At 41.5% G+C, this 9,980-nt stretch overlaps 1 long non-coding RNA gene across 2 annotated transcripts in view; it reads right to left on the bottom strand.

Moving 5' to 3' along the window:
• Nucleotides 1-380: 380 nt before the first annotated feature.
• LOC122551171 overlaps nt 381-9,980 on the bottom strand; it is a 31,673-nt gene continuing 22,073 nt past the window's right edge. The window contains exon 5 of one of the 2 annotated variants that reach the window (XR_006312041.1): nt 381-890. This is a non-coding gene — a long non-coding RNA (uncharacterized LOC122551171). Of the gene's footprint in view, nt 891-6,443; nt 6,571-9,980 lie in introns of those variants that run through there. The other variant, XR_006312042.1, reaches the window with a different exon arrangement.

Raw genomic sequence — 9,980 nt, 5'->3', positions numbered from 1 at the left:
TTTACCAAAAGGTGAATAATGTATTAAAACTTGTTGAAATATTGGCGAGCTCTTCCAGGACTTTCTTTCCTTTACTGCCAAAATTCCTCTTCCACTGTATTTAAGTTTCTGCCAACAGGAATTCCATTGGGTGATGCAAATCATTGTGAATGCTGTCAAAGGAACTCACCTTGTCGTATTTTCTGCATCCTTCTCCATGGGACTATAAAATATAGGAGTAATTGTAGACTGTTCAGCCCATCACATCTGCCCCATCATTCAATAAGATCATAGTTGATCTGATCATTCTCAACTTCACATTCCTCCTTTTTGCCAATAACCCTTGATTCCCTTCCTGATTAAAAATCTGTCTACTTCAGTCTTGTAGATTCATTGTCACATGTATAAAAAAGTGAAAAGTATCTTTGCATGTCATATGCAAAGTGTCCCCACGCTCCAGCGCCATCTTGAAATTTTAATTATAAAGCAAGATTTTACTGCAATACAGTTCACCTTTCTCTCTACTACTTGTTCCTCCTCTGCTGCTTCTCCAGTCATTGCTTGACATTGGCCAGAGTCCCTGAAAAGGACTCCTGAAGTCTCATAATCACAACTGCAGTGTCCGATCTGGAGCCATGGGCTTGGGGCTCTGTATCTCCTGTTCCCCAAACGACACTCCTCCTCTACACTTTGCTGCTGCTCATCAGTTGTCAAGGTCCTCCGCCGTCCCTTCCACTGACACTTCAACTCCTACAGGCGATCAGGCCTAGCCACAGACCTGGGCCCTCAGCTCAGTCTGCAAGTCCCAGCCAGCTGAGTCAGCCTGGGACCTGCTCCCCATGGTGGAGCCCTGTCTGGCTCATCCTGGGTGTGCTGTTGCTGCTGCCAGAGGCCTCCTGCCACTCTCCAGGCTTTAAAGAAAAAAGAAAAAGAGCAAAAGCAAAAAAAGAGAAAAGAACAGAAAATAAGTAAAGCACATGGGAGCAGGTTAACCCCCATATCAGCCCTGTTACTCATTTGCTATCAGAGTGGCTTAGTCACTCAACCTCTACAGTCCTCTAAGATAGGTTATTTTGCTTTAAAAAAACAAGTCGAAAGGTTTTGTGTCTTAATACATGTAGCATTTATAATAAGGTAGATGAGGTAGCAGTGCATAGTGGCATAAATAGTTATGATATAGTTGTGATTACAAACGCAGCACTGCAAGGTTACCAAAGGTGGGCACTGAACATCCAGGGGTGCTTATTAATTTGAAAGGACAAGCAAACAGATAGGAGAGGTAGGGGTGGCATTATTAGTGAGGAAGGATATTGGCTTAGAAAATCATGAAGTGAAATCTGATGGGTGGAGATAAACACCAAGGGGCGGAAGATGTTGTTGGGTGTTATCTAAAGACCCTCAAACAGTACTGGACATATAAGGAAAGCTATTAAACAAGAATTCAGAGATGCATGCATTAAGGGTACATCTGTAATCATGGGTGACTCTAATTTACACATATATTGGATAAACCAAACTAGCAATGGCATGATGGGGGAGGACTTCCCACTGTATTATCTACTAACTCAGTTTGTGAAAATATAGTAGATCCATCTTATCCTTTGAACTGGTTGATCATTTCTTCTTGATGTCATTCACCAAGTTTTGCATGTCCCACCAGTTTCCCCTACTCCATCCATTCTCCCCAACCAGTCACTTCACTCTAGTTAAAGGAAAACTGTGAGAATCAATGAGTGATATTTAGCAGATGACTGTGGATTGAGATAGCTTACATAAAATAAAACAGATCGGAAGAAAGAAAACCCCTGATATTTTACCAAGGATAACACATTGAGATTTGAAATTATTTATTCCTTTCATCCCGTCATGTACATTCAAGAAATACAAACTCCCTTTTGCTAACTATTTATGACCATTGATTGTCAAAATCATTTAAAAAACCTTTAGTTTTGTACAGTTAGTAAGGACCCATTGTGAGCACATTCTACAAACCATTCTGAAAATGTATTATTTCTTTTGCAAGATATTGTAACACTACATTTTTAGATCAATGGAATTCTTAATTTTCACAGGGATCTTATATAATTCCGTTTTAAATTTTATTGATTTGTAAGGAAAAGTGAATTCAATTGGCAAGCATACCTTACAATGGAATTAAAGTGCACCTTGGCAATTAATATCAGTATTAAGCAGGCAATGGCTTAATGAAGACCTTGGAATATGCTTGAATTTAAACTAATTCCAACTATACATGCACAGCTCTAATTTTAATATGTATTTTTTTATTGGCATTCATTCAGCCTCGCACTGTGTCTTATAATTTAAGACAGAAATCTTTGACAGCTCCCCTTGACTTGGGCATTAAATTGTTGCCCCAAGGAATTCTTATCCTTGCCAGTCCTTACTCAAGCACTGTCATCACTCTCTCACATTAGCTATCATTCTTGACATGATTGAATCAAAATTAATCATCACATGCAAACATAAATTCTTCGACAGCGAAGAAGGATAATGAGTTGTAACAAAAAATGTCCAAATGTCATAAAAATGGTGTTTCACCAATGCACCTCCTCACATAATTCTGATTGCAATGATGAGGGGCAGAAGACATTTATTAAACAACGTAATAGGCAGGGCTGTGCACTAAAGTCACCCTGAATTCGAATCAGCCTAATTCAAATCTTTTTGGATTACAGTGTGCCTACTGGTCAGGTTCTCAGAAAATAAAGGAAAATAAAAAGAAAGACTTATTTTTCATGACCACCAATCACCTCTAGGTGCTCTACAGCCAATGAGATATTTTGGAAAGGGTCTAGTCACTGTTGTAATGTCAGAGCACAAAACTAGATGAGTAAGTGTTGTGGGAAGCTCACAAAACAACTTGGTCTGCAAATAAAGTTGCAAATCAAAGCAATAATTAATCCACTTTGGCAGAGAGAGAGTAGTAGTCATCAAGAGAAGGTTATGGAACAGTTGCCAACAATTTTGCCCAAATGTCAATATCAACCACTCTCTAGTTGGGTTAAGTGCAAAGTCAGGCTTTCAGTATTCAACCTGAGTTTCCACCTCAGAACAGCAGCCCTCTACTGTTCCAAAGTGGTATTTCCGCTACGAACATCAAGCACTCGTGTGACTTTACTGTATCATACTTATGGACAATTCTGTGTTTTTTACCCCAATTAAATTAGGGGCTTTTTGCCACTTCTTGCAATAGAATTTTTTAGCTTTCTCCCTTACCACCTTTAAGGCACTATTCAAACCCATCTTCTCGCAAAATTTTGGTCGTATGTAATCACATTTAGTGTACCACTTAGTTGGCTTCAATCCAACACAACTATCTTTCTTCAAAACACAAGTTACAGAGTTGCACAAATCAGTGTGACACTCAACTTGTGAATGATATTGTTTTGTATCACGGAATCCAATTCCAATTTACCCTGAATGTAAATAATGCAATTATGAGGATAGTCAAAGCGGGTTCAGGCATCTCCTTGCAGATGTACTGCTACATCAGCTTTAAAGTTACGAGTACATTCAAAACAGTCTGGGTAAATGTTTGTCATGTCATGGATAAGTTTGATGTGGCGATCTTGAATCTTTGGTGTTGGAATTGATTTGTTGGTTAGTTTGTGGATCATGATAATATGTAGATCTTTGCGTATTGGGAGGCTATTGTTCGAGTTCCTAACGTTTTGAGTGTCAATTCTGATGGGCCATATTGACAAAGAAGAACGATGACAACATTCAAGGATGTCAGACCCATTGCAAGCAGTTAGCTTATGAGGACAACACCATATTGTACCAGTTTTCTAACAAATCTCACCTAAGATACATAAAGGATAATGTTTGTATTTTCATCGGTATCAATTTTGGCATTTAATACATGTCATCCATTCTTTCAGTGTATGTCACTTGGATGGATGTAAAGGCTTCAGTTTTTCTGATGCCATCCATATGGTGTGTCAAATTGACCACATGTGCTGTCTAACCGGGGTCTGAAAGTTACCCCTTGGAGTTCACTGACATGCCTGGAAGGGAATTTAGAATCTTCTGACTTTGTCCTTTCTTTACATGCTACTGTGGAGAATTTTGTTCCATTTTGGGTCTCTCTGAGCCCTTGTATTTCCTGTCTTCTTAGAACATAGCTTGTACATGTCACAAAATGCTGGACAATGTTTTAAAGGATAAGGCAATCCACATCATGTGCAAGATTTGGACATTTTATTGTTCTTGGTGATCATTGCGGAGTGTCCTGCTACAGTTGCTTATACCTTATGTCCTTCTTCCAGCAATGCATCAGTGGAATCATCTTCAGGTGTAAGGGGAAGTGCCTTTTGGAAAGAGTTGATAGATATAAAGGCAATGACCAGTTTGTTAAGAAACATAGAAAATGCTGAAGAAACTCAACAGATCAGGCAGCCTCTGTGAAGAGAGAAACAGTTAGTGTTTTAAGTTGAGTATAAGCCTTCAAGGGTCACTGGATTCAAAACATGAACTCTGTTTCTCTCTCCATAGGTGCTGCCTGACCTGCTGATTTTTTTCTAACATTTTCTGTGTTTGTTTCAGATTTTCAGTATCCACAGTCTGTTGCTTTTATTTGACCAGCTTTGTAAGCCTTGTAGCTAAATTAGTTTCTGTTAAATCACATTCCAGGCTTTTGCATCAACATCTGCCTATAAATTAGTCAATATTTTCACCTAGGCAGAAGTGAAGACTGCAGATGCTGGAAATCAGAGTCTAGATTAGGGTGGTGCTGGAAAAGCACAACAAGTCAGGCAGCATCCGAAGAACAGGAAAATCAACGTCTCAGGCAAAAGCCCTTCACCAGGACTGAAGGCAGGGACCCTCCAGAGTGGAGAGATAAATGGGAGTGGATGGGGGTGGGGAGAAGGTAGCAAGGAGTAAAATAGATGGATGGGGGTGGGGATGAAGGTGATAGGTCAGAGAGGAGGGTGGAGCGGATAGGTGGGAAGGAAGATTGGCAGGTAGGACAGGTCATGAGGATGGTGCTGAGCTGGAAGGTTGGAACTGGGGTAAGGTGGGGGGAGGGGAAATGAGGAAACTGCCTGTTGGCAGTATATCATGAACTCAAACCTACGTATCCTGATGTTGATTCTGGCCTTAGGTAGATTTTCTGGGACTTGGAATATCTTGTCTGGATCTTTGCGATCAAAATGCTTTACAATTTAACTCTAATCAAATCTTAAAACCCCAAAGTGATAAGAAGTTTGGCAGCCTAAATGCTTTGTCCATAATCTGTTGATCTATATATTCATCGCTTGAATCATTGAATTCTGACAGAATACTAAAGGAGCACTAGTCCACGTAGAATTGTTTGTCTTCTATTGTGACTGCAACTTCAGATCTGAACTGAGACATATGATTGAGTGATAGGTGACTGTCAGGAAATCTACGTTTAACCTTCAGTACCAACTTGCTGTGTCACCAACTCCTTGCATCAACTCACTGCCACCATATTCTAGAATCTACTTTCTGTTACCATAGTGTGTTTGTGCTTCTCCACATTTTAGCCTACGTGGCATTTATCACACTGATAGCTCCAAGTTTATTAACAACAAACTAAATACACTAATATTAAGTCTGAGATATATTCCACATACAATCTGGATTATGTGCTTATTTAGATTGCTACAATACCACTGTCATACTTCACTGACTGACTGGCTGCATTTCATTGCTGACAGACTAACTGATTACTGACTGCAGAGAGTAAGATAGAGGCCTCTGTCTGGCCTTCTTAAAAGTGTAGTGCCTTTCTGAGATCTGTGCAATAATACAAGGTGCATGCATTATTTGTGTCTTGTAAATCCAAAGAGACTGCAGGTTATGAATGAAATGGGATGTGAAAAAGAGGAGTAGGCATAGCCATAGCTTCACCTTCAATCTGTTCAGCCCTATCTGAACTGGTCTCAGCAACAGCCACTCCAATGATGCTGAGCACTGCTGTTTCTGTGGAGATGGTGGAATGTAGCCTTACTGCTCCACGACTGGTTAGGTATTGCTGGCTCTATTCATGCAGCATTTTTTATGCAGGAATGAGGAACATATATCAGCAAGTGCGGTGATATTAGTGACAAGATTATCTTGGGTGAAGAGCTGCCAGCAAGTGCAAACTGTGAGACGTGGGTCCCTAGTTTGTGGCATTGTTGAACGTGTGAGATTGAGATGGAGCTATGAATATTGGGTGTGAGTCCTGGTTAATAAAGATTTCGGACAAGTCAATAATGGGGCTGCTGTGCATTGAGCAATGTCTGATGCTACTTATGGCTGTTGATGGGATTTGAAGAGGCAGTCACTGACCCTGATGATTTATGTCAAGCCATTGAATTTTTCCAATAAGATGCTCAGGGATTAACTTCATGGATAACCGCTCCCAGTTGTTTCACAAAGCTTGTTCACAGGCTCCCCATGACCCTCTGTGATAGAGAACATCTCACCTCCTCTGCATCTTCTGCACCAAACGCTTCCAGTGCCACACTTTCTCATGTTGAGCCACTTTTGTGTCATTGTCAGGTCAAACTCAGTTGAAAAAGGACTTCCAGCCTCTCCTCCAGACAAAATGCATCTTCCCTTTAAGAAGAGGCATTAGCATTACAGTCTTGTTTTAACTGACACCTGCCTCTTACAATTTTATATCTCTCTGCTCAGGCCTACTCAGACATCCCTCCTCATGTTTCCTGCTGCTGCACAGATCTCTGCCGCAGTGGCTTCTAGAACCAGAAGGTCAATGTTTTTGCGTTCTGGTCAGCATACACAAAACCTTCCAGCAGCTGTGCAGTCAGACAACTTGTTCGTCAATAACAGAATCAGCACTCACTGCATGCTGCAATCACATTAATTAGCAGACAGTATTATCCACTTCTGTAGAAGTCATTAAGATAATCGCTGGGATCTGTCAAAAGAGTAACTTAACTTCAGCACTTGAGCCTTGAGCAACATGTGACATGACATGGAAACTATTGACTGGCACAAAACCAACTGTTTAGATTGGCAGATGATGAACCCTTCAGCAATGCCCTTGGCCAGGTTATGTTGGCTGCACAGGGTGTTTATTTTGATTTGCTTACAAACATAAATGTGAGGATGCCTTCATAAGCATAATTTCATTTTGTAGGGAATCAAGGCAGTCTATTGAGTAAAGCCATGGTGCTGTGTGAAAACCCTCTTCATTCGAGTTATTTTTAAATTTATTTTTGGAATAAGCGCCTTCTCGTATGAGGAAAGGTTAATCAGGTGATTGATTAGAATTTAAAAGAATGAGAGGTGACCTTATTGATATCTGAAGAGGCTCAATAGAGTTGAGTAGATTACCTACAGTGTGGAAACAGGCCATTTGGTCCGACAAGTCCATACCGACCCTCCAAAGAGTAGCCTAGCCAGACCCATTGCCCTCTGACTAATGCACCTAACACTATGGGCAATTTAGCCTGGCCAGTTCACCTGACCCACACATTGTTGGACTGTGAGAAATTGAGAAAACCCATGCAGACATAGGGAGAACATGCAAACTCCACACAGACAGTTGCCAAAGGCTGGAATCAAACCCAGGTCCCTGGTGCTGTGAAGCAGCAGTGCTAACCACTGAGCCACCATGCCACATCCATGGAGTCTGGGAGAATTGTTGGCTCCTGTGAGAGAGATAAGAACAAGGGGACACAGTATAAGAATAAGATGAAGATCAGACTCAAAACATTAACTCTGTTTCTTTCTCCACAGATCTGCTGAGTGTCACCAGCACTTCCTATTTTTCCTTCAGATTTCCAGCATCTGCAGTGTTTTGCTTATCTTTATGAATAAGAGGTCTCCCTTGTAAGAACTGAGATCAAGAGAATGGTAGGAGGAGGCTGTCCAAGTATCCCCATTCTCAGACAGACAAAATGTAAGGCTGAAGCATTCACAGCAATCTTCAGCCAGATGTGCCAGTGGATGATACATCTCGGTCTCCTTCAGTGGTCCCCAGCATCATAGATACCAGTCCTCAGCCGATTCAATTCACTCCATGTGTTATCAAGAAATAGTTGGAGACTCTGGATGCTGCAAAGGCTATGGGCCCTGACATTGGATTACTCCAGAACTTGCCGGTCCCCTCGCCAAGTCATTCCAGTACAGTTACAACACTGGCATCTACCCAACAATGTAAAAAATTGCCCATGTATGTCCAAGCTGACCAATTACTGCACCATCAGTCTACCCTTGATCATCAGTAAAGTGATGGAAATGTCATCAACAGTGCTATCAAGCAGCACCTGCTCAGCAATAACCTGCTCAGTGATGCCCAGTTTGGGTTTGCCAGGGCCACTCAGCTCCTGACCTCACTACAGCCTTGGTTCAAACATGCTAAATTGCAGAGGTGCAGTAAGAATGACAGCCCTTCACATCAAGGCCACATTCGACCGAGTGTAGCATCAAGGAGCCTTAGCAAACCTGGAGTCAATGGGAACCCGGAGCAAATTTCTCTGGTTGGAATCATACCTGACACATAGGAAAATGTTTGTGTTTGTTGGAGGTCAGTCATCTCAGCACTGGAGTTTCTCAGGGTAGTGCCTAGGCCCAACCATCTTTAGCTGCTTCATCAATGACCTTCCCACTATCATCAGGTCAGAAGTAGGGATGTTCCCTGATGTTTGCACAATGTTCAGCACCATTCACAACTCCTCAGATACTGAAGCAGTCCATGTTCAAATGCAGCAATATCTTGGGCTGATAAGTGGCAAGTGTCCGACAATGGACAGACAATGAACATAAGTGACAATCTAACTGCTGTCCCTTGACATTCAATGGAATTACCATCACTGAATCTCCCACTGTCAATATCATGGAGGTTATCATTGATGAGAAACTCAACTGGACTTGCCACATAAACACAATGGCTACAAGAGCAGGTCAGAGGCTAGGAATACTGCAGCAAGTGACTCACCTCCTGACTCTCCAAAGCCTGACTACAAAGCTCAAGTCAGGAGTGTGATGGAATACTCCCACTTGTCTGGATGAATACAATTCAAACAATACTCAAGAAGCTTGACGTTTTCCGGGACAAAGCAGTCCACTTGATTGGCACCACATCTATAAGCATCCACTCCTTCCACCACCAATGCAGCTATGTGTACTATCTACAAGATGCACTGCAGAAATTCAGACACCTTCCAAACTCAGAACCACTTCCATTTGCAAGTTCCCCTCCAAGCCACTTACCATCTCAACTTGCAAATATTTCAGTGTTCCTTCACTGTTGCTAAATCAAAATCCTGCAACTTCCTCCCAAAGATCATTGTGGGTCAACCTACAGCACATGGACTGTAGTGATTCATGAAGGCAGCTTACAACCACCTTCTCAAGGATAACTAGTGATACGGGATGTGCCTTTAAGAAGGATGTACCTTTACATCTGTCATGTTTCTTTTGAAAGCAAGTTTTATAAACTTGGAGCAGAGTTGTCTGTCATGAGCCCAGCAATATAGCTAACTTGGGGTTTTTCAAAAGCAGACAAAAGAAGTATGGCGGGTGGAATCAAGTCCCCATAGAACCAAGATTTTAGTTTAAATTTCAGTAGCTATTGGAAGCTGCTATACATCTCTCCTTGCTACAACAAAATGCTTGAGTTCTCTCTCTCTCTCTCAGGCTTTTTCCTGATGTTCTTTCTTCTTGGACTGGAGAATTACATGTGAGACTATCTATTTTACTGAATTTGCCTTTACCAAGGGTGTGTTTTTGGGACAATATATTTTAAGATATTAGGAGAAAAGTATAGAGGAGACGTCAGAGGTAGGTTCTTTACGCAGAGAGTTGTGAATGCATAGAATGCATTGCCAGCTGTGGTGGTGGAAGCAGAGTCGTTAGGGACATTTAAGTGACTGCTGGACATGCACATGGATAGCAGTGAGTTGAGGGGTGCCTAGGTTAAGTTATTATATTTTACATTAGGATTAAACCTCAGCACAACATTGTGGGCCAAAGGGCCTGTTCTGTGCTGTACTTTTCTA

This window comes from Chiloscyllium plagiosum, chromosome 6 (assembly GCF_004010195.1).
Source record: "Chiloscyllium plagiosum isolate BGI_BamShark_2017 chromosome 6, ASM401019v2, whole genome shotgun sequence".
Lineage (NCBI taxonomy): Eukaryota > Metazoa > Chordata > Chondrichthyes > Orectolobiformes > Hemiscylliidae > Chiloscyllium > Chiloscyllium plagiosum.
The sequence above is the reverse complement of the archived record's forward strand: the minus strand, read 5'-3'. Positions and strand labels throughout refer to the sequence as shown.